Source organism: Schistocerca gregaria, unplaced genomic scaffold (assembly GCF_023897955.1).
Source record: "Schistocerca gregaria isolate iqSchGreg1 unplaced genomic scaffold, iqSchGreg1.2 ptg000564l, whole genome shotgun sequence".
In the NCBI taxonomy this organism is placed as follows: domain Eukaryota; kingdom Metazoa; phylum Arthropoda; class Insecta; order Orthoptera; family Acrididae; genus Schistocerca; species Schistocerca gregaria.
Window position 1 is genome coordinate 256257 of NW_026061956.1, and position 24761 is coordinate 281017.

Here is a 24761-nt window from a genome sequence, read left to right on the forward strand (position 1 = left end):
CGCACTTCGAGTGCGAAAGACTCGCAGCTCCACTATCGGGGAAAAACAAAATGATGCATCGGCCGGGAATCGAACCCGGGCCGCCCGCGTGGCAGGCGAGCATTCTACCACTGAACCACCGATGCCCAGCTAGTTCGCAGCTTCCTTGTGCTTTCCGCGGCAGACGTCTGAAGGGAAAGTGGGACTGCCGTCCAGCGCCGTGGCATCCTCTCGAGAGAATGCTACAAACGCTGAATCCTGCGCTGCACTGCTTAAAAATGACGCCCGAACGCGATCGTCTTAGTAGTGTTGCGGCACACGCACGCGACGACTCTTGCCAAAGGACGCGAAATGTGCGTAGAGACGCTGTCTGGATGCGCTCGCCTACCCCGTAATGCGCCTACTGCTGCGACCACCTTCGGCCGCCGCCGACAGGCGGGAAGCAGACACAGCGGGGCGTGCGCAGAAGAAAACCGTGCGGTGGTGGTGTAATGGTCAGCATAGTTGCCTTCCAAGCAGTTGATCCGGGTTCGATTCCCGGCCACCGCAGCCTCCGTTTTACTTCTGCGTATGAGTACTTTTGCCACGCGTCCTTAAATTAATGTTTCTTTCCCCCTCTTACTCGCTGCAGGCCACCCTATATTGTGTGCGTCGATTCCGCTTGAGTCTCGACTTGTCTCGACTTTGCTCGGCTGACGCGAGAGCTGACGCTCTCCAATCGGCCTATATCAGAAGGACAAGCACGCGAAACGACTGAGAGAGGTATGGCGAGGCGGGCACAACATTACTTATGCCTCAAGTAAAGACCTGCTGCCTGTTATCGTGCATTGTGTGATTTTACATGTTCTGTCAGACAAATTCAGTTTTATTACTAGTACATTTCTTTTTTTCTTTGTTGAAAATTTTACAACACGCTCCTTCTTTTCACTGTGGCCGCACGGCGCGACTTGGCATACCGAGAGGCAAAACGTGGCGCCAGTGCCCTTGACCGAATAGCGCTGCAGCTCCGAAACCGACGAGAAAAGAGAAATACGAATTGAAACTGTCGGCAGCGCCCTGTGTTCGCAGGCGGTCACCCGCCCAAGCACTGACAACGCCCAGCGTCGCGCAGTAGCGGTGATCGGACGAGAAACAGTGTGTTCAGCGTGCTGTGACCTGTGAAGTGTTTTAGCGCGTCCCGACAAGTCGCTTTCGGGTCCCCTATCTGCTCCCACACGATTTCTTAGTCACCACACTTCCCCGCCGAAATAGGCGTTGCCTTTTTGAAATAGAAAAATCGTATTGGCCCGTGGGGGGATCGAACCCACGACCTTCGCGTTATTAGCACGACGCTCTAACCAACTGAGCTAACGGGCCTCGGTGCACACTGTCTTCCAGCACTTAGAGGAAGTAGCTCTGCGTATTTACAGGTAACATTTCTATGGTAGCAGTCCAGCGTCTCTCCTCCCTTTATTCCGCTGCTCGTAGTAATTTCATTGCGTGCCCGTTTCTCTCGACTGTTTTCAGCTCACGTTTATGAACCAGTAGCTATAACGCGAGGAGGACGTGAAAACAGCATTTCGCTCTGTCCAAACTTGTCGTGATTTGTTCCGAAAAAATTACATTCCGGTACCGGGAATCGAACCCGGGCCTCCTGGGTGAAAGCCAGGTATCCTAGCCACTAGACCACACCGGACGCGCACACTTTTTTCGGGGTTTACACCCCCTCCACTGGCTTTCCGTGTCGCACTTTCCCTGTTTGCGACCATCTTTTCGCGCTCCCATGCCGAGGCGCGCATGGCAAAAGTCACAGTCCGTTGCTTTTGGCCTCGTTGTTACAGGGGTAGGAGGAAAAGCAAACCTGTGAGTAGTAATATTTATTTACTTATTTCGCAAGTAAAGACCTGCAGCCTGTCGTTATACAGGTATAGCAGGCCATACACTGTGTGACTTTACATGTTATATCATACGAAATTCAGTTTTAGTACTAGTACATTTTTTCTTGAAAATTTCACAAAAGAACTGCAAGTAGTAATAACGGGAAGTAAGCATTTTCACGCTGAGTTGTTGAAACCTTGTGGATAACAAACTACAAGCTGTTTTGCTCCTTCTCAACCCCAGAGCCGTCAATTCAGCTGTGAACGAAAGTAAATTAAATGCCCCGGGTGAGGATCGAACTCACGACCTTAAGATTATGAGACTTACGCGCTGCCTACTGCGCTACCGAGGCACGTGATTGCCAAACCTTCTGGAATCTCGGCAAGTAGCAAATACTAGTGGTAGAGAGTCTGCACTTGCTGGCTCATTTTTTCTGTTACTACACGTGCATTCCCAGCGCTGCAGGCAACTTGCGATGCTAGGCCGACGCCAGTATGTACAATAGCACGCAGGAGTCCAAACGAGAAGACGTGCGCGCTGCGTGTTTGGCTGTTTCCACACGGAATCCCGCGGTCCATTCTCGTGGCCCACGCACTTCGAGTGCGAAAGACTCGCAGCTCCACTATCGGGGAAAAACAAAATGATGCATCGGCCGGGAATCGAACCCGGGCCGCCCGCGTGGCAGGCGAGCATTCTACCACTGAACCACCGATGCCCAGCTAGTTCGCAGCTTCCTTGTGCTTTCCGCGGCAGACGTCTGAAGGGAAAGTGGGACTGCCGTCCAGCGCCGTGGCATCCTCTCGAGAGAATGCTACAAACGCTGAATCCTGCGCTGCACTGCTTAAAAATGACGCCCGAACGCGATCGTCTTAGTAGTGTTGCGGCACACGCACGCGACGACTCTTGCCAAAGGACGCGAAATGTGCGTAGAGACGCTGTCTGGATGCGCTCGCCTACCCCGTAATGCGCCTACTGCTGCGACCACCTTCGGCCGCCGCCGACAGGCGGGAAGCAGACACAGCGGGGCGTGCGCAGAAGAAAACCGTGCGGTGGTGGTGTAATGGTCAGCATAGTTGCCTTCCAAGCAGTTGATCCGGGTTCGATTCCCGGCCACCGCAGCCTCCGTTTTACTTCTGCGTATGAGTACTTTTGCCACGCGTCCTTAAATTAATGTTTCTTTCCCCCTCTTACTCGCTGCAGGCCACCCTATATTGTGTGCGTCGATTCCGCTTGAGTCTCGACTTGTCTCGACTTTGCTCGGCTGACGCGAGAGCTGACGCTCTCCAATCGGCCTATATCAGAAGGACAAGCACGCGAAACGACTGAGAGAGGTATGGCGAGGCGGGCACAACATTACTTATGCCTCAAGTAAAGACCTGCTGCCTGTTATCGTGCATTGTGTGATTTTACATGTTCTGTCAGACAAATTCAGTTTTATTACTAGTACATTTCTTTTTTTCTTTGTTGAAAATTTTACAACACGCTCCTTCTTTTCACTGTGGCCGCACGGCGCGACTTGGCATACCGAGAGGCAAAACGTGGCGCCAGTGCCCTTGACCGAATAGCGCTGCAGCTCCGAAACCGACGAGAAAAGAGAAATACGAATTGAAACTGTCGGCAGCGCCCTGTGTTCGCAGGCGGTCACCCGCCCAAGCACTGACAACGCCCAGCGTCGCGCAGTAGCGGTGATCGGACGAGAAACAGTGTGTTCAGCGTGCTGTGACCTGTGAAGTGTTTTAGCGCGTCCCGACAAGTCGCTTTCGGGTCCCCTATCTGCTCCCACACGATTTCTTAGTCACCACACTTCCCCGCCGAAATAGGCGTTGCCTTTTTGAAATAGAAAAATCGTATTGGCCCGTGGGGGGATCGAACCCACGACCTTCGCGTTATTAGCACGACGCTCTAACCAACTGAGCTAACGGGCCTCGGTGCACACTGTCTTCCAGCACTTAGAGGGAGTAGCTCTGCGTATTTACAGGTAACATTTCTATGGTAGCAGTCCAACAGTGGACCAGCGTCTCTCCTCCCTTTATTCCGCTGCTCGTAGTAATTTCATTGCGTGCCCGTTTCTCTCGACTGTTTTCAGCTCACGTTTATGAACCAGTAGCTATAACGCGAGGAGGACGTGAAAACAGCATTTCGCTCTGTCCAAACTTGTCGTGATTTGTTCCGAAAAAATTACATTCCGGTACCGGGAATCGAACCCGGGCCTCCTGGGTGAAAGCCAGGTATCCTAGCCACTAGACCACACCGGACGCGCACACTTTTTTCGGGGTTTACACCCCCTCCACTGGCTTTCCGTGTCGCACTTTCCCTGTTTGCGACCATCTTTTCGCGCTCCCATGCCGAGGCGCGCATGGCAAAAGTCACAGTCCGTTGCTTTTGGCCTCGTTGTTACAGGGGTAGGAGGAAAAGCAAACCTGTGAGTAGTAATATTTATTTACTTATTTCGCAAGTAAAGACCTGCAGCCTGTCGTTATACAGGTATAGCAGGCCATACACTGTGTGACTTTACATGTTATATCATACGAAATTCAGTTTTAGTACTAGTACATTTTTTCTTGAAAATTTCACAAAAGAACTGCAAGTAGTAATAACGGGAAGTAAGCATTTTCACGCTGAGTTGTTGAAACCTTGTGGATAACAAACTACAAGCTGTTTTGCTCCTTCTCAACCCCAGAGCCGTCAATTCAGCTGTGAACGAAAGTAAATTAAATGCCCCGGGTGAGGATCGAACTCACGACCTTAAGATTATGAGACTTACGCGCTGCCTACCGCGCTACCGAGGCACGTGATTGCCAAACCTTCTGGAATCTCGGCAAGTAGCAAATACTAGTGGTAGAGAGTCTGCACTTGCTGGCTCATTTTTTCTGTTACTACACGTGCATTCCCAGCGCTGCAGGCAACTTGCGATGCTAGGCCGACGCCAGTATGTACAATAGCACGCAGGAGTCCAAACGAGAAGACGTGCGCGCTGCGTGTTTGGCTGTTTCCACACGGAATCCCGCGGTCCATTCTCGTGGCCCACGCACTTCGAGTGCGAAAGACTCGCAGCTCCACTATCGGGGAAAAACAAAATGATGCATCGGCCGGGAATCGAACCCGGGCCGCCCGCGTGGCAGGCGAGCATTCTACCACTGAACCACCGATGCCCAGCTAGTTCGCAGCTTCCTTGTGCTTTCCGCGGCAGACGTCTGAAGGGAAAGTGGGACTGCCGTCCAGCGCCGTGGCATCCTCTCGAGAGAATGCTACAAACGCTGAATCCTGCGCTGCACTGCTTAAAAATGACGCCCGAACGCGATCGTCTTAGTAGTGTTGCGGCACACGCACGCGACGACTCTTGCCAAAGGACGCGAAATGTGCGTAGAGACGCTGTCTGGATGCGCTCGCCTACCCCGTAATGCGCCTACTGCTGCGACCACCTTCGGCCGCCGCCGACAGGCGGGAAGCAGACACAGCGGGGCGTGCGCAGAAGAAAACCGTGCGGTGGTGGTGTAATGGTCAGCATAGTTGCCTTCCAAGCAGTTGATCCGGGTTCGATTCCCGGCCACCGCAGCCTCCGTTTTACTTCTGCGTATGAGTACTTTTGCCACGCGTCCTTAAATTAATGTTTCTTTCCCCCTCTTACTCGCTGCAGGCCACCCTATATTGTGTGCGTCGATTCCGCTTGAGTCTCGACTTGTCTCGACTTTGCTCGGCTGACGCGAGAGCTGACGCTCTCCAATCGGCCTATATCAGAAGGACAAGCACGCGAAACGACTGAGAGAGGTATGGCGAGGCGGGCACAACATTACTTATGCCTCAAGTAAAGACCTGCTGCCTGTTATCGTGCATTGTGTGATTTTACATGTTCTGTCAGACAAATTCAGTTTTATTACTAGTACATTTCTTTTTTTCTTTGTTGAAAATTTTACAACACGCTCCTTCTTTTCACTGTGGCCGCACGGCGCGACTTGGCATACCGAGAGGCAAAACGTGGCGCCAGTGCCCTTGACCGAATAGCGCTGCAGCTCCGAAACCGACGAGAAAAGAGAAATACGAATTGAAACTGTCGGCAGCGCCCTGTGTTCGCAGGCGGTCACCCGCCCAAGCACTGACAACGCCCAGCGTCGCGCAGTAGCGGTGATCGGACGAGAAACAGTGTGTTCAGCGTGCTGTGACCTGTGAAGTGTTTTAGCGCGTCCCGACAAGTCGCTTTCGGGTCCCCTATCTGCTCCCACACGATTTCTTAGTCACCACACTTCCCCGCCGAAATAGGCGTTGCCTTTTTGAAATAGAAAAATCGTATTGGCCCGTGGGGGGATCGAACCCACGACCTTCGCGTTATTAGCACGACGCTCTAACCAACTGAGCTAACGGGCCTCGGTGCACACTGTCTTCCAGCACTTAGAGGGAGTAGCTCTGCGTATTTACAGGTAACATTTCTATGGTAGCAGTCCAACAGTGGACCAGCGTCTCTCCTCCCTTTATTCCGCTGCTCGTAGTAATTTCATTGCGTGCCCGTTTCTCTCGACTGTTTTCAGCTCACGTTTATGAACCAGTAGCTATAACGCGAGGAGGACGTGAAAACAGCATTTCGCTCTGTCCAAACTTGTCGTGATTTGTTCCGAAAAAATTACATTCCGGTACCGGGAATCGAACCCGGGCCTCCTGGGTGAAAGCCAGGTATCCTAGCCACTAGACCACACCGGACGCGCACACTTTTTTCGGGGTTTACACCCCCTCCACTGGCTTTCCGTGTCGCACTTTCCCTGTTTGCGACCATCTTTTCGCGCTCCCATGCCGAGGCGCGCATGGCAAAAGTCACAGTCCGTTGCTTTTGGCCTCGTTGTTACAGGGGTAGGAGGAAAAGCAAACCTGTGAGTAGTAATATTTATTTACTTATTTCGCAAGTAAAGACCTGCAGCCTGTCGTTATACAGGTATAGCAGGCCATACACTGTGTGACTTTACATGTTATATCATACGAAATTCAGTTTTAGTACTAGTACATTTTTTCTTGAAAATTTCACAAAAGAACTGCAAGTAGTAATAACGGGAAGTAAGCATTTTCACGCTGAGTTGTTGAAACCTTGTGGATAACAAACTACAAGCTGTTTTGCTCCTTCTCAACCCCAGAGCCGTCAATTCAGCTGTGAACGAAAGTAAATTAAATGCCCCGGGTGAGGATCGAACTCACGACCTTAAGATTATGAGACTTACGCGCTGCCTACCGCGCTACCGAGGCACGTGATTGCCAAACCTTCTGGAATCTCGGCAAGTAGCAAATACTAGTGGTAGAGAGTCTGCACTTGCTGGCTCATTTTTTCTGTTACTACACGTGCATTCCCAGCGCTGCAGGCAACTTGCGATGCTAGGCCGACGCCAGTATGTACAATAGCACGCAGGAGTCCAAACGAGAAGACGTGCGCGCTGCGTGTTTGGCTGTTTCCACACGGAATCCCGCGGTCCATTCTCGTGGCCCACGCACTTCGAGTGCGAAAGACTCGCAGCTCCACTATCGGGGAAAAACAAAATGATGCATCGGCCGGGAATCGAACCCGGGCCGCCCGCGTGGCAGGCGAGCATTCTACCACTGAACCACCGATGCCCAGCTAGTTCGCAGCTTCCTTGTGCTTTCCGCGGCAGACGTCTGAAGGGAAAGTGGGACTGCCGTCCAGCGCCGTGGCATCCTCTCGAGAGAATGCTACAAACGCTGAATCCTGCGCTGCACTGCTTAAAAATGACGCCCGAACGCGATCGTCTTAGTAGTGTTGCGGCACACGCACGCGACGACTCTTGCCAAAGGACGCGAAATGTGCGTAGAGACGCTGTCTGGATGCGCTCGCCTACCCCGTAATGCGCCTACTGCTGCGACCACCTTCGGCCGCCGCCGACAGGCGGGAAGCAGACACAGCGGGGCGTGCGCAGAAGAAAACCGTGCGGTGGTGGTGTAATGGTCAGCATAGTTGCCTTCCAAGCAGTTGATCCGGGTTCGATTCCCGGCCACCGCAGCCTCCGTTTTACTTCTGCGTATGAGTACTTTTGCCACGCGTCCTTAAATTAATGTTTCTTTCCCCCTCTTACTCGCTGCAGGCCACCCTATATTGTGTGCGTCGATTCCGCTTGAGTCTCGACTTGTCTCGACTTTGCTCGGCTGACGCGAGAGCTGACGCTCTCCAATCGGCCTATATCAGAAGGACAAGCACGCGAAACGACTGAGAGAGGTATGGCGAGGCGGGCACAACATTACTTATGCCTCAAGTAAAGACCTGCTGCCTGTTATCGTGCATTGTGTGATTTTACATGTTCTGTCAGACAAATTCAGTTTTATTACTAGTACATTTCTTTTTTTCTTTGTTGAAAATTTTACAACACGCTCCTTCTTTTCACTGTGGCCGCACGGCGCGACTTGGCATACCGAGAGGCAAAACGTGGCGCCAGTGCCCTTGACCGAATAGCGCTGCAGCTCCGAAACCGACGAGAAAAGAGAAATACGAATTGAAACTGTCGGCAGCGCCCTGTGTTCGCAGGCGGTCACCCGCCCAAGCACTGACAACGCCCAGCGTCGCGCAGTAGCGGTGATCGGACGAGAAACAGTGTGTTCAGCGTGCTGTGACCTGTGAAGTGTTTTAGCGCGTCCCGACAAGTCGCTTTCGGGTCCCCTATCTGCTCCCACACGATTTCTTAGTCACCACACTTCCCCGCCGAAATAGGCGTTGCCTTTTTGAAATAGAAAAATCGTATTGGCCCGTGGGGGGATCGAACCCACGACCTTCGCGTTATTAGCACGACGCTCTAACCAACTGAGCTAACGGGCCTCGGTGCACACTGTCTTCCAGCACTTAGAGGGAGTAGCTCTGCGTATTTACAGGTAACATTTCTATGGTAGCAGTCCAACAGTGGACCAGCGTCTCTCCTCCCTTTATTCCGCTGCTCGTAGTAATTTCATTGCGTGCCCGTTTCTCTCGACTGTTTTCAGCTCACGTTTATGAACCAGTAGCTATAACGCGAGGAGGACGTGAAAACAGCATTTCGCTCTGTCCAAACTTGTCGTGATTTGTTCCGAAAAAATTACATTCCGGTACCGGGAATCGAACCCGGGCCTCCTGGGTGAAAGCCAGGTATCCTAGCCACTAGACCACACCGGACGCGCACACTTTTTTCGGGGTTTACACCCCCTCCACTGGCTTTCCGTGTCGCACTTTCCCTGTTTGCGACCATCTTTTCGCGCTCCCATGCCGAGGCGCGCATGGCAAAAGTCACAGTCCGTTGCTTTTGGCCTCGTTGTTACAGGGGTAGGAGGAAAAGCAAACCTGTGAGTAGTAATATTTATTTACTTATTTCGCAAGTAAAGACCTGCAGCCTGTCGTTATACAGGTATAGCAGGCCATACACTGTGTGACTTTACATGTTATATCATACGAAATTCAGTTTTAGTACTAGTACATTTTTTCTTGAAAATTTCACAAAAGAACTGCAAGTAGTAATAACGGGAAGTAAGCATTTTCACGCTGAGTTGTTGAAACCTTGTGGATAACAAACTACAAGCTGTTTTGCTCCTTCTCAACCCCAGAGCCGTCAATTCAGCTGTGAACGAAAGTAAATTAAATGCCCCGGGTGAGGATCGAACTCACGACCTTAAGATTATGAGACTTACGCGCTGCCTACCGCGCTACCGAGGCACGTGATTGCCAAACCTTCTGGAATCTCGGCAAGTAGCAAATACTAGTGGTAGAGAGTCTGCACTTGCTGGCTCATTTTTTCTGTTACTACACGTGCATTCCCAGCGCTGCAGGCAACTTGCGATGCTAGGCCGACGCCAGTATGTACAATAGCACGCAGGAGTCCAAACGAGAAGACGTGCGCGCTGCGTGTTTGGCTGTTTCCACACGGAATCCCGCGGTCCATTCTCGTGGCCCACGCACTTCGAGTGCGAAAGACTCGCAGCTCCACTATCGGGGAAAAACAAAATGATGCATCGGCCGGGAATCGAACCCGGGCCGCCCGCGTGGCAGGCGAGCATTCTACCACTGAACCACCGATGCCCAGCTAGTTCGCAGCTTCCTTGTGCTTTCCGCGGCAGACGTCTGAAGGGAAAGTGGGACTGCCGTCCAGCGCCGTGGCATCCTCTCGAGAGAATGCTACAAACGCTGAATCCTGCGCTGCACTGCTTAAAAATGACGCCCGAACGCGATCGTCTTAGTAGTGTTGCGGCACACGCACGCGACGACTCTTGCCAAAGGACGCGAAATGTGCGTAGAGACGCTGTCTGGATGCGCTCGCCTACCCCGTAATGCGCCTACTGCTGCGACCACCTTCGGCCGCCGCCGACAGGCGGGAAGCAGACACAGCGGGGCGTGCGCAGAAGAAAACCGTGCGGTGGTGGTGTAATGGTCAGCATAGTTGCCTTCCAAGCAGTTGATCCGGGTTCGATTCCCGGCCACCGCAGCCTCCGTTTTACTTCTGCGTATGAGTACTTTTGCCACGCGTCCTTAAATTAATGTTTCTTTCCCCCTCTTACTCGCTGCAGGCCACCCTATATTGTGTGCGTCGATTCCGCTTGAGTCTCGACTTGTCTCGACTTTGCTCGGCTGACGCGAGAGCTGACGCTCTCCAATCGGCCTATATCAGAAGGACAAGCACGCGAAACGACTGAGAGAGGTATGGCGAGGCGGGCACAACATTACTTATGCCTCAAGTAAAGACCTGCTGCCTGTTATCGTGCATTGTGTGATTTTACATGTTCTGTCAGACAAATTCAGTTTTATTACTAGTACATTTCTTTTTTTCTTTGTTGAAAATTTTACAACACGCTCCTTCTTTTCACTGTGGCCGCACGGCGCGACTTGGCATACCGAGAGGCAAAACGTGGCGCCAGTGCCCTTGACCGAATAGCGCTGCAGCTCCGAAACCGACGAGAAAAGAGAAATACGAATTGAAACTGTCGGCAGCGCCCTGTGTTCGCAGGCGGTCACCCGCCCAAGCACTGACAACGCCCAGCGTCGCGCAGTAGCGGTGATCGGACGAGAAACAGTGTGTTCAGCGTGCTGTGACCTGTGAAGTGTTTTAGCGCGTCCCGACAAGTCGCTTTCGGGTCCCCTATCTGCTCCCACACGATTTCTTAGTCACCACACTTCCCCGCCGAAATAGGCGTTGCCTTTTTGAAATAGAAAAATCGTATTGGCCCGTGGGGGGATCGAACCCACGACCTTCGCGTTATTAGCACGACGCTCTAACCAACTGAGCTAACGGGCCTCGGTGCACACTGTCTTCCAGCACTTAGAGGGAGTAGCTCTGCGTATTTACAGGTAACATTTCTATGGTAGCAGTCCAGCGTCTCTCCTCCCTTTATTCCGCTGCTTGTAGTAATTTCATTGCGTGCCCGTTTCTCTCGACTGTTTTCAGCTCACGTTTATGAACCAGTAGCTATAACGCGAGGAGGACGTGAAAACAGCATTTCGCTCTGTCCAAACTTGTCGTGATTTGTTCCGAAAAAATTACATTCCGGTACCGGGAATCGAACCCGGGCCTCCTGGGTGAAAGCCAGGTATCCTAGCCACTAGACCACACCGGACGCGCACACTTTTTTCGGGGTTTACACCCCCTCCACTGGCTTTCCGTGTCGCACTTTCCCTGTTTGCGACCATCTTTTCGCGCTCCCATGCCGAGGCGCGCATGGCAAAAGTCACAGTCCGTTGCTTTTGGCCTCGTTGTTACAGGGGTAGGAGGAAAAGCAAACCTGTGAGTAGTAATATTTATTTACTTATTTCGCAAGTAAAGACCTGCAGCCTGTCGTTATACAGGTATAGCAGGCCATACACTGTGTGACTTTACATGTTATATCATACGAAATTCAGTTTTAGTACTAGTACATTTTTTCTTGAAAATTTCACAAAAGAACTGCAAGTAGTAATAACGGGAAGTAAGCATTTTCACGCTGAGTTGTTGAAACCTTGTGGATAACAAACTACAAGCTGTTTTGCTCCTTCTCAACCCCAGAGCCGTCAATTCAGCTGTGAACGAAAGTAAATTAAATGCCCCGGGTGAGGATCGAACTCACGACCTTAAGATTATGAGACTTACGCGCTGCCTACTGCGCTACCGAGGCACGTGATTGCCAAACCTTCTGGAATCTCGGCAAGTAGCAAATACTAGTGGTAGAGAGTCTGCACTTGCTGGCTCATTTTTTCTGTTACTACACGTGCATTCCCAGCGCTGCAGGCAACTTGCGATGCTAGGCCGACGCCAGTATGTACAATAGCACGCAGGAGTCCAAACGAGAAGACGTGCGCGCTGCGTGTTTGGCTGTTTCCACACGGAATCCCGCGGTCCATTCTCGTGGCCCACGCACTTCGAGTGCGAAAGACTCGCAGCTCCACTATCGGGGAAAAACAAAATGATGCATCGGCCGGGAATCGAACCCGGGCCGCCCGCGTGGCAGGCGAGCATTCTACCACTGAACCACCGATGCCCAGCTAGTTCGCAGCTTCCTTGTGCTTTCCGCGGCAGACGTCTGAAGGGAAAGTGGGACTGCCGTCCAGCGCCGTGGCATCCTCTCGAGAGAATGCTACAAACGCTGAATCCTGCGCTGCACTGCTTAAAAATGACGCCCGAACGCTATCGTCTTAGTAGTGTTGCGGCACACGCACGCGACGACTCTTGCCAAAGGACGCGAAATGTGCGTAGAGACGCTGTCTGGATGCGCTCGCCTACCCCGTAATGCGCCTACTGCTGCGACCACCTTCGGCCGCCGCCGACAGGCGGGAAGCAGACACAGCGGGGCGTGCGCAGAAGAAAACCGTGCGGTGGTGGTGTAATGGTCAGCATAGTTGCCTTCCAAGCAGTTGATCCGGGTTCGATTCCCGGCCACCGCAGCCTCCGTTTTACTTCTGCGTATGAGTACTTTTGCCACGCGTCCTTAAATTAATGTTTCTTTCCCCCTCTTACTCGCTGCAGGCCACCCTATATTGTGTGCGTCGATTCCGCTTGAGTCTCGACTTGTCTCGACTTTGCTCGGCTGACGCGAGAGCTGACGCTCTCCAATCGGCCTATATCAGAAGGACAAGCACGCGAAACGACTGAGAGAGGTATGGCGAGGCGGGCACAACATTACTTATGCCTCAAGTAAAGACCTGCTGCCTGTTATCGTGCATTGTGTGATTTTACATGTTCTGTCAGACAAATTCAGTTTTATTACTAGTACATTTCTTTTTTTCTTTGTTGAAAATTTTACAACACGCTCCTTCTTTTCACTGTGGCCGCACGGCGCGACTTGGCATACCGAGAGGCAAAACGTGGCGCCAGTGCCCTTGACCGAATAGCGCTGCAGCTCCGAAACCGACGAGAAAAGAGAAATACGAATTGAAACTGTCGGCAGCGCCCTGTGTTCGCAGGCGGTCACCCGCCCAAGCACTGACAACGCCCAGCGTCGCGCAGTAGCGGTGATCGGACGAGAAACAGTGTGTTCAGCGTGCTGTGACCTGTGAAGTGTTTTAGCGCGTCCCGACAAGTCGCTTTCGGGTCCCCTATCTGCTCCCACACGATTTCTTAGTCACCACACTTCCCCGCCGAAATAGGCGTTGCCTTTTTGAAATAGAAAAATCGTATTGGCCCGTGGGGGGATCGAACCCACGACCTTCGCGTTATTAGCACGACGCTCTAACCAACTGAGCTAACGGGCCTCGGTGCACACTGTCTTCCAGCACTTAGAGGGAGTAGCTCTGCGTATTTACAGGTAACATTTCTATGGTAGCAGTCCAGCGTCTCTCCTCCCTTTATTCCGCTGCTCGTAGTAATTTCATTGCGTGCCCGTTTCTCTCGACTGTTTTCAGCTCACGTTTATGAACCAGTAGCTATAACGCGAGGAGGACGTGAAAACAGCATTTCGCTCTGTCCAAACTTGTCGTGATTTGTTCCGAAAAAATTACATTCCGGTACCGGGAATCGAACCCGGGCCTCCTGGGTGAAAGCCAGGTATCCTAGCCACTAGACCACACCGGACGCGCACACTTTTTTCGGGGTTTACACCCCCTCCACTGGCTTTCCGTGTCGCACTTTCCCTGTTTGCGACCATCTTTTCGCGCTCCCATGCCGAGGCGCGCATGGCAAAAGTCACAGTCCGTTGCTTTTGGCCTCGTTGTTACAGGGGTAGGAGGAAAAGCAAACCTGTGAGTAGTAATATTTATTTACTTATTTCGCAAGTAAAGACCTGCAGCCTGTCGTTATACAGGTATAGCAGGCCATACACTGTGTGACTTTACATGTTATATCATACGAAATTCAGTTTTAGTACTAGTACATTTTTTCTTGAAAATTTCACAAAAGAACTGCAAGTAGTAATAACGGGAAGTAAGCATTTTCACGCTGAGTTGTTGAAACCTTGTGGATAACAAACTACAAGCTGTTTTGCTCCTTCTCAACCCCAGAGCCGTCAATTCAGCTGTGAACGAAAGTAAATTAAATGCCCCGGGTGAGGATCGAACTCACGACCTTAAGATTATGAGACTTACGCGCTGCCTACTGCGCTACCGAGGCACGTGATTGCCAAACCTTCTGGAATCTCGGCAAGTAGCAAATACTAGTGGTAGAGAGTCTGCACTTGCTGGCTCATTTTTTCTGTTACTACACGTGCATTCCCAGCGCTGCAGGCAACTTGCGATGCTAGGCCGACGCCAGTATGTACAATAGCACGCAGGAGTCCAAACGAGAAGACGTGCGCGCTGCGTGTTTGGCTGTTTCCACACGGAATCCCGCGGTCCATTCTCGTGGCCCACGCACTTCGAGTGCGAAAGACTCGCAGCTCCACTATCGGGGAAAAACAAAATGATGCATCGGCCGGGAATCGAACCCGGGCCGCCCGCGTGGCAGGCGAGCATTCTACCACTGAACCACCGATGCCCAGCTAGTTCGCAGCTTCCTTGTGCTTTCCGCGGCAGACGTCTGAAGGGAAAGTGGGACTGCCGTCCAGCGCCGTGGCATCCTCTCGAGAGAATGCTACAAACGCTGAATCCTGCGCTGCACTGCTTAAAAATGACGCCCGAACGCGATCGTCTTAGTAGTGTTGCGGCACACGCACGCGACGACTCTTGCCAAAGGACGCGAAATGTGCGTAGAGACGCTGTCTGGATGCGCTCGCCTACCCCGTAATGCGCCTACTGCTGCGACCACCTTCGGCCGCCGCCGACAGGCGGGAAGCAGACACAGCGGGGCGTGCGCAGAAGAAAACCGTGCGGTGGTGGTGTAATGGTCAGCATAGTTGCCTTCCAAGCAGTTGATCCGGGTTCGATTCCCGGCCACCGCAGCCTCCGTTTTACTTCTGCGTATGAGTACTTTTGCCACGCGTCCTTAAATTAATGTTTCTTTCCCCCTCTTACTCGCTGCAGGCCACCCTATATTGTGTGCGTCGATTCCGCTTGAGTCTCGACTTGTCTCGACTTTGCTCGGCTGACGCGAGAGCTGACGCTCTCCAATCGGCCTATATCAGAAGGACAAGCACGCGAAACGACTGAGAGAGGTATGGCGAGGCGGGCACAACATTACTTATGCCTCAAGTAAAGACCTGCTGCCTGTTATCGTGCATTGTGTGATTTTACATGTTCTGTCAGACAAATTCAGTTTTATTACTAGTACATTTCTTTTTTTCTTTGTTGAAAATTTTACAACACGCTCCTTCTTTTCACTGTGGCCGCACGGCGCGACTTGGCATACCGAGAGGCAAAACGTGGCGCCAGTGCCCTTGACCGAATAGCGCTGCAGCTCCGAAACCGACGAGAAAAGAGAAATACGAATTGAAACTGTCGGCAGCGCCCTGTGTTCGCAGGCGGTCACCCGCCCAAGCACTGACAACGCCCAGCGTCGCGCAGTAGCGGTGATCGGACGAGAAACAGTGTGTTCAGCGTGCTGTGACCTGTGAAGTGTTTTAGCGCGTCCCGACAAGTCGCTTTCGGGTCCCCTATCTGCTCCCACACGATTTCTTAGTCACCACACTTCCCCGCCGAAATAGGCGTTGCCTTTTTTAAATAGAAAAATCGTATTGGCCCGTGGGGGGATCGAACCCACGACCTTCGCGTTATTAGCACGACGCTCTAACCAACTGAGCTAACGGGCCTCGGTGCACACTGTCTTCCAGCACTTAGAGGGAGTAGCTCTGCGTATTTACAGGTAACATTTCTATGGTAGCAGTCCAACAGTGGACCAGCGTCTCTCCTCCCTTTATTCCGCTGCTCGTAGTAATTTCATTGCGTGCCCGTTTCTCTCGACTGTTTTCAGCTCACGTTTATGAACCAGTAGCTATAACGCGAGGAGGACGTGAAAACAGCATTTCGCTCTGTCCAAACTTGTCATGATTTGTTCCGAAAAAATTACATTCCGGTACCGGGAATCGAACCCGGGCCTCCTGGGTGAAAGCCAGGTATCCTAGCCACTAGACCACACCGGACGCGCACACTTTTTTCGGGGTTTACACCCCCTCCACTGGCTTTCCGTGTCGCACTTTCCCTGTTTGCGACCATCTTTTCGCGCTCCCATGCCGAGGCGCGCATGGCAAAAGTCACAGTCCGTTGCTTTTGGCCTCGTTGTTACAGGGGTAGGAGGAAAAGCAAACCTGTGAGTAGTAATATTTATTTACTTATTTCGCAAGTAAAGACCTGCAGCCTGTCGTTATACAGGTATAGCAGGCCATACACTGTGTGACTTTACATGTTATATCATACGAAATTCAGTTTTAGTACTAGTACATTTTTTCTTGAAAATTTCACAAAAGAACTGCAAGTAGTAATAACGGGAAGTAAGCATTTTCACGCTGAGTTGTTGAAACCTTGTGGATAACAAACTACAAGCTGTTTTGCTCCTTCTCAACCCCAGAGCCGTCAATTCAGCTGTGAACGAAAGTAAATTAAATGCCCCGGGTGAGGATCGAACTCACGACCTTAAGATTATGAGACTTACGCGCTGCCTACTGCGCTACCGAGGCACGTGATTGCCAAACCTTCTGGAATCTCGGCAAGTAGCAAATACTAGTGGTAGAGAGTCTGCACTTGCTGGCTCATTTTTTCTGTTACTACACGTGCATTCCCAGCGCTGCAGGCAACTTGCGATGCTAGGCCGACGCCAGTATGTACAATAGCACGCAGGAGTCCAAACGAGAAGACGTGCGCGCTGCGTGTTTGGCTGTTTCCACACGGAATCCCGCGGTCCATTCTCGTGGCCCACGCACTTCGAGTGCGAAAGACTCGCAGCTCCACTATCGGGGAAAAACAAAATGATGCATCGGCCGGGAATCGAACCCGGGCCGCCCGCGTGGCAGGCGAGCATTCTACCACTGAACCACCGATGCCCAGCTAGTTCGCAGCTTCCTTGTGCTTTCCGCGGCAGACGTCTGAAGGGAAAGTGGGACTGCCGTCCAGCGCCGTGGCATCCTCTCGAGAGAATGCTACAAACGCTGAATCCTGCGCTGCACTGCTTAAAAATGACGCCCGAACGCGATCGTCTTAGTAGTGTTGCGGCACACGCACGCGACGACTCTTGCCAAAGGACGCGAAATGTGCGTAGAGACGCTGTCTGGATGCGCTCGCCTACCCCGTAATGCGCCTACTGCTGCGACCACCTTCGGCCGCCGCCGACAGGCGGGAAGCAGACACAGCGGGGCGTGCGCAGAAGAAAACCGTGCGGTGGTGGTGTAATGGTCAGCATAGTTGCCTTCCAAGCAGTTGATCCGGGTTCGATTCCCGGCCACCGCAGCCTCCGTTTTACTTCTGCGTATGAGTACTTTTGCCACGCGTCCTTAAATTAATGTTTCTTTCCCCCTCTTACTCGCTGCAGGCCACCCTATATTGTGTGCGTCGATTCCGCTTGAGTCTCGACTTGTCTCGACTTTGCTCGGCTGACGCGAGAGCTGACGCTCTCCAATCGGCCTATATCAGAAGGACAAGCACGCGAAACGACTGAGAGAGGTATGGCGAGGCGGGCACAACATTACTTATGCCTCAAGTAAAGACCTGCTGCCTGTTATCGTGCATTGTGTGATTTTACATGTTCTGTCAGACAAATTCAGTTTTATTACTAGTACATTTCTTTTTTTCTTTGTTGAAAATTTTACAACACGCTCCTTCTTTTCACTGTGGCCGCACGGCGCGACTTGGCATACCGAGAGGCAAAACGTGGCGCCAGTGCCCTTGACCGAATAGCGCTGCAGCTCCGAAACCGACGAGAAAAGAGAAATACGAATTGAAACTGTCGGCAGCGCCCTGTGTTCGCAGGCGGTCACCCGCCCAAGCACTGACAACGCCCAGCGTCGCGCAGTAGCGGTGATCGGACGAGAAACAGTGTGTTCAGCGTGCTGTGACCTGTGAAGTGTTTTAGCGCGTCCCGACAAGTCGCTTTCGGGTCCCCTATCTGCTCCCACACGATTTCTTAGTCACCACACTTCCCCGCCGAAATAGGCGTTGCCTTTTTGAAATAGAAAAATCGTATTGGCCCGTGGGGGGATCGAACCCACGACCTTCGCGTTATTAGCACGACGCTCTAACCAACTGAGCTAACGGGCCTCGGTGCACACTGTCTTCCAGCACTTAGAGGGAGTAGCTCTGCGTATTTACAGGTAACATTTCTATGGTAGCAGTCCAACAGTGGACCAGCGTCTCTCCTCCCTTTATTCCGCTGCTCGTAGTAATTTCATTGCGTGCCCGTTTCTCTCGACTGTTTTCAGCTCACGTTTATGAACCAGTAGCTATAACGCGAGGAGGACGTGAAAACAGCATTTCGCTCTGTCCAAACTTGTCATGATTTGTTCCGAAAAAATTACATTCCGGTACCGGGAATCGAACCCGGGCCTCCTGGGTGAAAGCCAGGTATCCTAGCCACTAGACCACACCAGACGCGCACACTTTTTTCGGGGTTTACACCCCCTCCACTGGCTTTCCGTGTCGCACTTTCCCTGTTTGCGACCATCTTTTCGCGCTCCCATGCCGAGGCGCGCATGGCAAAAGTCACAGTCCGTTGCTTTTGGCCTCGTTGTTACAGGGGTAGGAGGAAAAGCAAACCTGTGAGTAGTAATATTTATTTACTTATTTCGCAAGTAAAGACCTGCAGCCTGTCGTTATACAGGTATAGCAGGCCATACACTGTGTGACTTTACATGTTATATCATACGAAATTCAGTTTTAGTACTAGTACATTTTTTCTTGAAAATTTCACAAAAGAACTGCAAGTAGTAATAACGGGAAGTAAGCATTTTCACGCTGAGTTGTTGAAACCTTGTGGATAACAAACTACAAGCTGTTTTGCTCCTTCTCAACCCCAGAGCCGTCAATTCAGCTGTGAACGAAAGTAAATTAAATGCCCCGGGTGAGGATCGAACTCACGACCTTAAGATTATGAGACTTACGCGCTGCCTACTGCGCTACCGAGGCACGTGATTGCCAAACCTTCTGGAATCTCGGCAAGTAGCAAATACTAGTGGTAGAGAGTCTGCACTTGCTGGCTCATTTTTTCTGTTACTACACGTGCATTCCCAGCGCTGCAGGCAACTTGCGATGCTAGGCCGACGCCAGTATGTACAATAGCACGCAGGAGTCCAAACGAGAAGACGTGCGCGCTGCGTGTTTGGCTGTTTCCACACGGAATCCCGCGGTCCATTCTCGTGGCCCACGCACTTCGAGTGCGAAAGACTCGCAGCTCCACTATCGGGGAAAAACAAAATGATGCATCGGCCGGGAATCGAACCCGGGCCGCCCGCGTGGCAGGCGAGCATTCTACCACTGAACCACCGATGCCCAGCTAGTTCGCAGCTTCCTTGTGCTTTCCGCGGCAGACGTCTGAAGGGAAAGTGGGACTGCCGTCCAGCGCCGTGGCATCCTCTCGAGAGAATGCTACAAACGCTGAATCCTGCGCTGCACTGCTTAAAAATGACGCCCGAACGCGATCGTCTTAGTAGTGTTGCGGCACACGCACGCGACGACTCTTGCCAAAGGACGCGAAATGTGCGTAGAGACGCTGTCTGGATGCGCTCGCCTACCCCGTAATGCGCCTACTGCTGCGACCACCTTCGGCCGCCGCCGACAGGCGGGAAGCAGACACAGCGGGGCGTGCGCAGAAGAAAACCGTGCGGTGGTGGTGTAATGGTCAGCATAGTTGCCTTCCAAGCAGTTGATCCGGGTTCGATTCCCGGCCACCGCAGCCTCCGTTTTACTTCTGCGTATGAGTACTTTTGCCACGCGTCCTTAAATTAATGTTTCTTTCCCCCTCTTACTCGCTGCAGGCCACCCTATATTGTGTGCGTCGATTCCGCTTGAGTCTCGACTTGTCTCGACTTTGCTCGGCTGACGCGAGAGCTGACGCTCTCCAATCGGCCTATATCAGAAGGACAAGCACGCGAAACGACTGAGAGAGGTATGGCGAGGCGGGCACAACATTACTTATGCCTCAAGTAAAGACCTGCTGCCTGTTATCGTGCATTGTGTGATTTTACATGTTCTGTCAGACAAATTCAGTTTTATTACTAGTACATTTCTTTTTTTCTTTGTTGAAAATTTTACAACACGCTCCTTCTTTTCACTGTGGCCGCACGGCGCGACTTGGCATACCGAGAGGCAAAACGTGGCGCCAGTGCCCTTGACCGAATAGCGCTGCAGCTCCGAAACCGACGAGAAAAGAGAAATACGAATTGAAACTGTCGGCAGCGCCCTGTGTTCGCAGGCGGTCACCCGCCCAAGCACTGACAACGCCCAGCGTCGCGCAGTAGCGGTGATCGGACGAGAAACAGTGTGTTCAGCGTGCTGTGACCTGTGAAGTGTTTTAGCGCGTCCCGACAAGTCGCTTTCGGGTCCCCTATCTGCTCCCACACGATTTCTTAGTCACCACACTTCCCCGCCGAAATAGGCGTTGCCTTTTTGAAATAGAAAAATCGTATTGGCCCGTGGGGGGATCGAACCCACGACCTTCGCGTTATTAGCACGACGCTCTAACCAACTGAGCTAACGGGCCTCGGTGCACACTGTCTTCCAGCACTTAGAGGGAGTAGCTCTGCGTATTTACAGGTAACATTTCTATGGTAGCAGTCCAACAGTGGACCAGCGTCTCTCCTCCCTTTATTCCGCTGCTCGTAGTAATTTCATTGCGTGCCCGTTTCTCTCGACTGTTTTCAGCTCACGTTTATGAACCAGTAGCTATAACGCGAGGAGGACGTGAAAACAGCATTTCGCTCTGTCCAAACTTGTCATGATTTGTTCCGAAAAAATTACATTCCGGTACCGGGAATCGAACCCGGGCCTCCTGGGTGAAAGCCAGGTATCCTAGCCACTAGACCACACCGGACGCGCACACTTTTTTCGGGGTTTACACCCCCTCCACTGGCTTTCCGTGTCGCACTTTCCCTGTTTGCGACCATCTTTTCGCGCTCCCATGCCGAGGCGCGCATGGCAAAAGTCACAGTCCGTTGCTTTTGGCCTCGTTGTTACAGGGGTAGGAGGAAAAGCAAACCTGTGAGTAGTAATATTTATTTACTTATTTCGCAAGTAAAGACCTGCAGCCTGTCGTTATACAGGTATAGCAGGCCATACACTGTGTGACTTTACATGTTATATCATACGAAATTCAGTTTTAGTACTAGTACATTTTTTCTTGAAAATTTCACAAAAGAACTGCAAGTAGTAATAACGGGAAGTAAGCATTTTCACGCTGAGTTGTTGAAACCTTGTGGATAACAAACTACAAGCTGTTTTGCTCCTTCTCAACCCCAGAGCCGTCAATTCAGCTGTGAACGAAAGTAAATTAAATGCCCCGGGTGAGGATCGAACTCACGACCTTAAGATTATGAGACTTACGCGCTGCCTACTGCGCTACCGAGGCACGTGATTGCCAAACCTTCTGGAATCTCGGCAAGTAGCAAATACTAGTGGTAGAGAGTCTGCACTTGCTGGCTCATTTTTTCTGTTACTACACGTGCATTCCCAGCGCTGCAGGCAACTTGCGATGCTAGGCCGACGCCAGTATGTACAATAGCACGCAGGAGTCCAAACGAGAAGACGTGCGCGCTGCGTGTTTGGCTGTTTCCACACGGAATCCCGCGGTCCATTCTCGTGGCCCACGCACTTCGAGTGCGAAAGACTCGCAGCTCCACTATCGGGGAAAAACAAAATGATGCATCGGCCGGGAATCGAACCCGGGCCGCCCGCGTGGCAGGCGAGCATTCTACCACTGAACCACCGATGCCCAGCTAGTTCGCAGCTTCCTTGTGCTTTCCGCGGCAGACGTCTGAAGGGAAAGTGGGACTGCCGTCCAGCGCCGTGGCATCCTCTCGAGAGAATGCTACAAACGCTGAATCCTGCGCTGCACTGCTTAAAAATGACGCCCGAACGCGATCGTCTTAGTAGTGTTGCGGCGCACGCACGCGACGACTCTTGCCAAAGGACGCGAAATGTGCGTAGAGACGCTGTCTGGATGCGCTCGCCTACCCCGTAATGCGCCTACTGCTGCGACCACCTTCGGCCGCCGCCGACAGGCGGGAAGCAGACACAGCGGGGCGTGCGCAGAAGAAAACCGTGCGGTGGTGGTGTAATGGTCAGCATAGTTGCCTTCCAAGCAGTTGATCCGGGTTCGATTCCCGGCCACCGCAGCCTCCGTTTTACTTCTGCGTATGAGTACTTTTGCCACGCGTCCTTAAATTAATGTTTCTTTCCCCCTCTTACTCGCTGCAGGCCACCCTATATTGTGTGCGTCGATTCCGCTTGAGTCTCGACTTGTCTCGGCTGACGCGAGAGCTGACGCTCTCCAATCGGCCTATATCAGAAGGACAAGCACGCGAAACGACTGAGAGAGGTATGGCGAGGCGGGCACAACATTACTTATGCCTCAAGTAAAGACCTGCTGCCTGTTATCGTGCATTGTGTGATTTTACATGTTCTGTCAGACAAATTCAGTTTTATTACTAGTACATTTCTTTTTTTCTTTGTTGAAAATTTTACAACACGCTCCTTCTTTTCACTGTGGCCGCACGGCGCGACTTGGCATACCGAGAGGCAAAACGTGGCGCCAGTGCCCTTGACCGAATAGCGCTGCAGCTCCGAAACCGACGAGAAAAGAGAAATACGAATTGAAACTGTCGGCAGCGCCCTGTGTTCGCAGGCGGTCACCCGCCCAAGCACTGACAACGCCCAGCGTCGCGCAGTAGCGGTGATCGGACGAGAAACAGTGTGTTCAGCGTGCTGTGACCTGTGAAGTGTTTTAGCGCGTCCCGACAAGTCGCTTTCGGGTCCCCTATCTGCTCCCACACGATTTCTTAGTCACCACACTTCCCCGCCGAAATAGGCGTTGCCTTTTTGAAATAGAAAAATCGTATTGGCCCGTGGGGGGATCGAACCCACGACCTTCGCGTTATTAGCACGACGCTCTAACCAACTGAGCTAACGGGCCTCGGTGCACACTGTCTTCCAGCACTTAGAGGGAGTAGCTCTGCGTATTTACAGGTAACATTTCTATGGTAGCAGTCCAACAGTGGACCAGCGTCTCTCCTCCCTTTATTCCGCTGCTCGTAGTAATTTCATTGCGTGCCCGTTTCTCTCGACTGTTTTCAGCTCACGTTTATGAACCAGTAGCTATAACGCGAGGAGGACGTGAAAACAGCATTTCGCTCTGTCCAAACTTGTCATGATTTGTTCCGAAAAAATTACATTCCGGTACCGGGAATCGAACCCGGGCCTCCTGGGTGAAAGCCAGGTATCCTAGCCACTAGACCACACCAGACGCGCACACTTTTTTCGGGGTTTACACCCCCTCCACTGGCTTTCCGTGTCGCACTTTCCCTGTTTGCGACCATCTTTTCGCGCTCCCATGCCGAGGCGCGCATGGCAAAAGTCACAGTCCGTTGCTTTTGGCCTCGTTGTTACAGGGGTAGGAGGAAAAGCAAACCTGTGAGTAGTAATATTTATTTACTTATTTCGCAAGTAAAGACCTGCAGCCTGTCGTTATACAGGTATAGCAGGCCATACACTGTGTGACTTTACATGTTATATCATACGAAATTCAGTTTTAGTACTAGTACATTTTTTCTTGAAAATTTCACAAAAGAACTGCAAGTAGTAATAACGGGAAGTAAGCATTTTCACGCTGAGTTGTTGAAACCTTGTGGATAACAAACTACAAGCTGTTTTGCTCCTTCTCAACCCCAGAGCCGTCAATTCAGCTGTGAACGAAAGTAAATTAAATGCCCCGGGTGAGGATCGAACTCACGACCTTAAGATTATGAGACTTACGCGCTGCCTACTGCGCTACCGAGGCACGTGATTGCCAAACCTTCTGGAATCTCGGCAAGTAGCAAATACTAGTGGTAGAGAGTCTGCACTTGCTGGCTCATTTTTTCTGTTACTACACGTGCATTCCCAGCGCTGCAGGCAACTTGCGATGCTAGGCCGACGCCAGTATGTACAATAGCACGCAGGAGTCCAAACGAGAAGACGTGCGCGCTGCGTGTTTGGCTGTTTCCACACGGAATCCCGCGGTCCATTCTCGTGGCCCACGCACTTCGAGTGCGAAAGACTCGCAGCTCCACTATCGGGGAAAAACAAAATGATGCATCGGCCGGGAATCGAACCCGGGCCGCCCGCGTGGCAGGCGAGCATTCTACCACTGAACCACCGATGCCCAGCTAGTTCGCAGCTTCCTTGTGCTTTCCGCGGCAGACGTCTGAAGGGAAAGTGGGACTGCCGTCCAGCGCCGTGGCATCCTCTCGAGAGAATGCTACAAACGCTGAATCCTGCGCTGCACTGCTTAAAAATGACGCCCGAACGCGATCGTCTTAGTAGTGTTGCGGCACACGCACGCGACGACTCTTGCCAAAGGACGCGAAATGTGCGTAGAGACGCTGTCTGGATGCGCTCGCCTACCCCGTAATGCGCCTACTGCTGCGACCACCTTCGGCCGCCGCCGACAGGCGGGAAGCAGACACAGCGG

General features: G+C 52.0%; 51 non-coding genes across 51 annotated transcripts; 10 read left to right on the plus strand and 41 right to left on the minus strand.

Moving 5' to 3' along the window:
* Positions 1-54: 54 nt before the first annotated feature.
* Trnag-gcc (transfer RNA glycine (anticodon GCC)) lies at positions 55-125 on the minus strand. Its single transcript has one exon. It is a non-coding gene; the product is annotated as a tRNA-Gly (tRNA).
* Positions 126-456: 331 nt separating this feature from the next.
* Positions 457-528, plus strand: Trnag-ucc (transfer RNA glycine (anticodon UCC)). The gene has a single exon. It is a non-coding gene; the product is annotated as a tRNA-Gly (tRNA).
* A 733-nt stretch (positions 529-1261) lies between these two features.
* Trnai-aau (transfer RNA isoleucine (anticodon AAU)) lies at positions 1262-1335 on the minus strand. The gene has a single exon. It is a non-coding gene; the product is annotated as a tRNA-Ile (tRNA).
* A 247-nt stretch (positions 1336-1582) lies between these two features.
* Trnae-uuc (transfer RNA glutamic acid (anticodon UUC)) lies at positions 1583-1654 on the minus strand. The gene has a single exon. It is a non-coding gene; the product is annotated as a tRNA-Glu (tRNA).
* A 461-nt stretch (positions 1655-2115) lies between these two features.
* Positions 2116-2188, minus strand: Trnam-cau (transfer RNA methionine (anticodon CAU)). The gene has a single exon. It is a non-coding gene; the product is annotated as a tRNA-Met (tRNA).
* A 292-nt stretch (positions 2189-2480) lies between these two features.
* Positions 2481-2551, minus strand: Trnag-gcc (transfer RNA glycine (anticodon GCC)). The gene has a single exon. It is a non-coding gene; the product is annotated as a tRNA-Gly (tRNA).
* A 331-nt stretch (positions 2552-2882) lies between these two features.
* Trnag-ucc (transfer RNA glycine (anticodon UCC)) lies at positions 2883-2954 on the plus strand. The gene has a single exon. It is a non-coding gene; the product is annotated as a tRNA-Gly (tRNA).
* Positions 2955-3687: 733 nt separating this feature from the next.
* Trnai-aau (transfer RNA isoleucine (anticodon AAU)) lies at positions 3688-3761 on the minus strand. Its single transcript has one exon. It is a non-coding gene; the product is annotated as a tRNA-Ile (tRNA).
* A 258-nt stretch (positions 3762-4019) lies between these two features.
* On the minus strand, positions 4020-4091 carry Trnae-uuc (transfer RNA glutamic acid (anticodon UUC)). The gene has a single exon. It is a non-coding gene; the product is annotated as a tRNA-Glu (tRNA).
* A 461-nt stretch (positions 4092-4552) lies between these two features.
* Trnam-cau (transfer RNA methionine (anticodon CAU)) lies at positions 4553-4625 on the minus strand. Its single transcript has one exon. It is a non-coding gene; the product is annotated as a tRNA-Met (tRNA).
* A 292-nt stretch (positions 4626-4917) lies between these two features.
* On the minus strand, positions 4918-4988 carry Trnag-gcc (transfer RNA glycine (anticodon GCC)). The gene has a single exon. It is a non-coding gene; the product is annotated as a tRNA-Gly (tRNA).
* A 331-nt stretch (positions 4989-5319) lies between these two features.
* Trnag-ucc (transfer RNA glycine (anticodon UCC)) lies at positions 5320-5391 on the plus strand. The gene has a single exon. It is a non-coding gene; the product is annotated as a tRNA-Gly (tRNA).
* A 733-nt stretch (positions 5392-6124) lies between these two features.
* On the minus strand, positions 6125-6198 carry Trnai-aau (transfer RNA isoleucine (anticodon AAU)). Its single transcript has one exon. It is a non-coding gene; the product is annotated as a tRNA-Ile (tRNA).
* A 258-nt stretch (positions 6199-6456) lies between these two features.
* On the minus strand, positions 6457-6528 carry Trnae-uuc (transfer RNA glutamic acid (anticodon UUC)). Its single transcript has one exon. It is a non-coding gene; the product is annotated as a tRNA-Glu (tRNA).
* Positions 6529-6989: 461 nt separating this feature from the next.
* Positions 6990-7062, minus strand: Trnam-cau (transfer RNA methionine (anticodon CAU)). The gene has a single exon. It is a non-coding gene; the product is annotated as a tRNA-Met (tRNA).
* A 292-nt stretch (positions 7063-7354) lies between these two features.
* Trnag-gcc (transfer RNA glycine (anticodon GCC)) lies at positions 7355-7425 on the minus strand. The gene has a single exon. It is a non-coding gene; the product is annotated as a tRNA-Gly (tRNA).
* A 331-nt stretch (positions 7426-7756) lies between these two features.
* Trnag-ucc (transfer RNA glycine (anticodon UCC)) lies at positions 7757-7828 on the plus strand. Its single transcript has one exon. It is a non-coding gene; the product is annotated as a tRNA-Gly (tRNA).
* A 733-nt stretch (positions 7829-8561) lies between these two features.
* On the minus strand, positions 8562-8635 carry Trnai-aau (transfer RNA isoleucine (anticodon AAU)). Its single transcript has one exon. It is a non-coding gene; the product is annotated as a tRNA-Ile (tRNA).
* A 258-nt stretch (positions 8636-8893) lies between these two features.
* Positions 8894-8965, minus strand: Trnae-uuc (transfer RNA glutamic acid (anticodon UUC)). Its single transcript has one exon. It is a non-coding gene; the product is annotated as a tRNA-Glu (tRNA).
* Positions 8966-9426: 461 nt separating this feature from the next.
* Positions 9427-9499, minus strand: Trnam-cau (transfer RNA methionine (anticodon CAU)). The gene has a single exon. It is a non-coding gene; the product is annotated as a tRNA-Met (tRNA).
* Positions 9500-9791: 292 nt separating this feature from the next.
* On the minus strand, positions 9792-9862 carry Trnag-gcc (transfer RNA glycine (anticodon GCC)). The gene has a single exon. It is a non-coding gene; the product is annotated as a tRNA-Gly (tRNA).
* A 331-nt stretch (positions 9863-10193) lies between these two features.
* Trnag-ucc (transfer RNA glycine (anticodon UCC)) lies at positions 10194-10265 on the plus strand. The gene has a single exon. It is a non-coding gene; the product is annotated as a tRNA-Gly (tRNA).
* A 733-nt stretch (positions 10266-10998) lies between these two features.
* Positions 10999-11072, minus strand: Trnai-aau (transfer RNA isoleucine (anticodon AAU)). The gene has a single exon. It is a non-coding gene; the product is annotated as a tRNA-Ile (tRNA).
* A 247-nt stretch (positions 11073-11319) lies between these two features.
* Trnae-uuc (transfer RNA glutamic acid (anticodon UUC)) lies at positions 11320-11391 on the minus strand. The gene has a single exon. It is a non-coding gene; the product is annotated as a tRNA-Glu (tRNA).
* Positions 11392-11852: 461 nt separating this feature from the next.
* Positions 11853-11925, minus strand: Trnam-cau (transfer RNA methionine (anticodon CAU)). The gene has a single exon. It is a non-coding gene; the product is annotated as a tRNA-Met (tRNA).
* A 292-nt stretch (positions 11926-12217) lies between these two features.
* On the minus strand, positions 12218-12288 carry Trnag-gcc (transfer RNA glycine (anticodon GCC)). Its single transcript has one exon. It is a non-coding gene; the product is annotated as a tRNA-Gly (tRNA).
* Positions 12289-12619: 331 nt separating this feature from the next.
* On the plus strand, positions 12620-12691 carry Trnag-ucc (transfer RNA glycine (anticodon UCC)). Its single transcript has one exon. It is a non-coding gene; the product is annotated as a tRNA-Gly (tRNA).
* A 733-nt stretch (positions 12692-13424) lies between these two features.
* Positions 13425-13498, minus strand: Trnai-aau (transfer RNA isoleucine (anticodon AAU)). Its single transcript has one exon. It is a non-coding gene; the product is annotated as a tRNA-Ile (tRNA).
* Positions 13499-13745: 247 nt separating this feature from the next.
* On the minus strand, positions 13746-13817 carry Trnae-uuc (transfer RNA glutamic acid (anticodon UUC)). The gene has a single exon. It is a non-coding gene; the product is annotated as a tRNA-Glu (tRNA).
* A 461-nt stretch (positions 13818-14278) lies between these two features.
* On the minus strand, positions 14279-14351 carry Trnam-cau (transfer RNA methionine (anticodon CAU)). The gene has a single exon. It is a non-coding gene; the product is annotated as a tRNA-Met (tRNA).
* Positions 14352-14643: 292 nt separating this feature from the next.
* Positions 14644-14714, minus strand: Trnag-gcc (transfer RNA glycine (anticodon GCC)). Its single transcript has one exon. It is a non-coding gene; the product is annotated as a tRNA-Gly (tRNA).
* Positions 14715-15045: 331 nt separating this feature from the next.
* On the plus strand, positions 15046-15117 carry Trnag-ucc (transfer RNA glycine (anticodon UCC)). Its single transcript has one exon. It is a non-coding gene; the product is annotated as a tRNA-Gly (tRNA).
* Positions 15118-15850: 733 nt separating this feature from the next.
* Positions 15851-15924, minus strand: Trnai-aau (transfer RNA isoleucine (anticodon AAU)). The gene has a single exon. It is a non-coding gene; the product is annotated as a tRNA-Ile (tRNA).
* Positions 15925-16182: 258 nt separating this feature from the next.
* On the minus strand, positions 16183-16254 carry Trnae-uuc (transfer RNA glutamic acid (anticodon UUC)). The gene has a single exon. It is a non-coding gene; the product is annotated as a tRNA-Glu (tRNA).
* Positions 16255-16715: 461 nt separating this feature from the next.
* Trnam-cau (transfer RNA methionine (anticodon CAU)) lies at positions 16716-16788 on the minus strand. The gene has a single exon. It is a non-coding gene; the product is annotated as a tRNA-Met (tRNA).
* Positions 16789-17080: 292 nt separating this feature from the next.
* Positions 17081-17151, minus strand: Trnag-gcc (transfer RNA glycine (anticodon GCC)). The gene has a single exon. It is a non-coding gene; the product is annotated as a tRNA-Gly (tRNA).
* A 331-nt stretch (positions 17152-17482) lies between these two features.
* Trnag-ucc (transfer RNA glycine (anticodon UCC)) lies at positions 17483-17554 on the plus strand. The gene has a single exon. It is a non-coding gene; the product is annotated as a tRNA-Gly (tRNA).
* A 733-nt stretch (positions 17555-18287) lies between these two features.
* On the minus strand, positions 18288-18361 carry Trnai-aau (transfer RNA isoleucine (anticodon AAU)). Its single transcript has one exon. It is a non-coding gene; the product is annotated as a tRNA-Ile (tRNA).
* A 258-nt stretch (positions 18362-18619) lies between these two features.
* Positions 18620-18691, minus strand: Trnae-uuc (transfer RNA glutamic acid (anticodon UUC)). The gene has a single exon. It is a non-coding gene; the product is annotated as a tRNA-Glu (tRNA).
* A 461-nt stretch (positions 18692-19152) lies between these two features.
* On the minus strand, positions 19153-19225 carry Trnam-cau (transfer RNA methionine (anticodon CAU)). Its single transcript has one exon. It is a non-coding gene; the product is annotated as a tRNA-Met (tRNA).
* Positions 19226-19517: 292 nt separating this feature from the next.
* Positions 19518-19588, minus strand: Trnag-gcc (transfer RNA glycine (anticodon GCC)). Its single transcript has one exon. It is a non-coding gene; the product is annotated as a tRNA-Gly (tRNA).
* Positions 19589-19919: 331 nt separating this feature from the next.
* Positions 19920-19991, plus strand: Trnag-ucc (transfer RNA glycine (anticodon UCC)). The gene has a single exon. It is a non-coding gene; the product is annotated as a tRNA-Gly (tRNA).
* A 733-nt stretch (positions 19992-20724) lies between these two features.
* Positions 20725-20798, minus strand: Trnai-aau (transfer RNA isoleucine (anticodon AAU)). The gene has a single exon. It is a non-coding gene; the product is annotated as a tRNA-Ile (tRNA).
* Positions 20799-21056: 258 nt separating this feature from the next.
* Positions 21057-21128, minus strand: Trnae-uuc (transfer RNA glutamic acid (anticodon UUC)). Its single transcript has one exon. It is a non-coding gene; the product is annotated as a tRNA-Glu (tRNA).
* Positions 21129-21589: 461 nt separating this feature from the next.
* Trnam-cau (transfer RNA methionine (anticodon CAU)) lies at positions 21590-21662 on the minus strand. The gene has a single exon. It is a non-coding gene; the product is annotated as a tRNA-Met (tRNA).
* Positions 21663-21954: 292 nt separating this feature from the next.
* On the minus strand, positions 21955-22025 carry Trnag-gcc (transfer RNA glycine (anticodon GCC)). The gene has a single exon. It is a non-coding gene; the product is annotated as a tRNA-Gly (tRNA).
* A 331-nt stretch (positions 22026-22356) lies between these two features.
* Positions 22357-22428, plus strand: Trnag-ucc (transfer RNA glycine (anticodon UCC)). The gene has a single exon. It is a non-coding gene; the product is annotated as a tRNA-Gly (tRNA).
* Positions 22429-23151: 723 nt separating this feature from the next.
* Positions 23152-23225, minus strand: Trnai-aau (transfer RNA isoleucine (anticodon AAU)). Its single transcript has one exon. It is a non-coding gene; the product is annotated as a tRNA-Ile (tRNA).
* A 258-nt stretch (positions 23226-23483) lies between these two features.
* On the minus strand, positions 23484-23555 carry Trnae-uuc (transfer RNA glutamic acid (anticodon UUC)). The gene has a single exon. It is a non-coding gene; the product is annotated as a tRNA-Glu (tRNA).
* Positions 23556-24016: 461 nt separating this feature from the next.
* Positions 24017-24089, minus strand: Trnam-cau (transfer RNA methionine (anticodon CAU)). Its single transcript has one exon. It is a non-coding gene; the product is annotated as a tRNA-Met (tRNA).
* Positions 24090-24381: 292 nt separating this feature from the next.
* Positions 24382-24452, minus strand: Trnag-gcc (transfer RNA glycine (anticodon GCC)). The gene has a single exon. It is a non-coding gene; the product is annotated as a tRNA-Gly (tRNA).
* Positions 24453-24761: the final 309 nt, after the last annotated feature.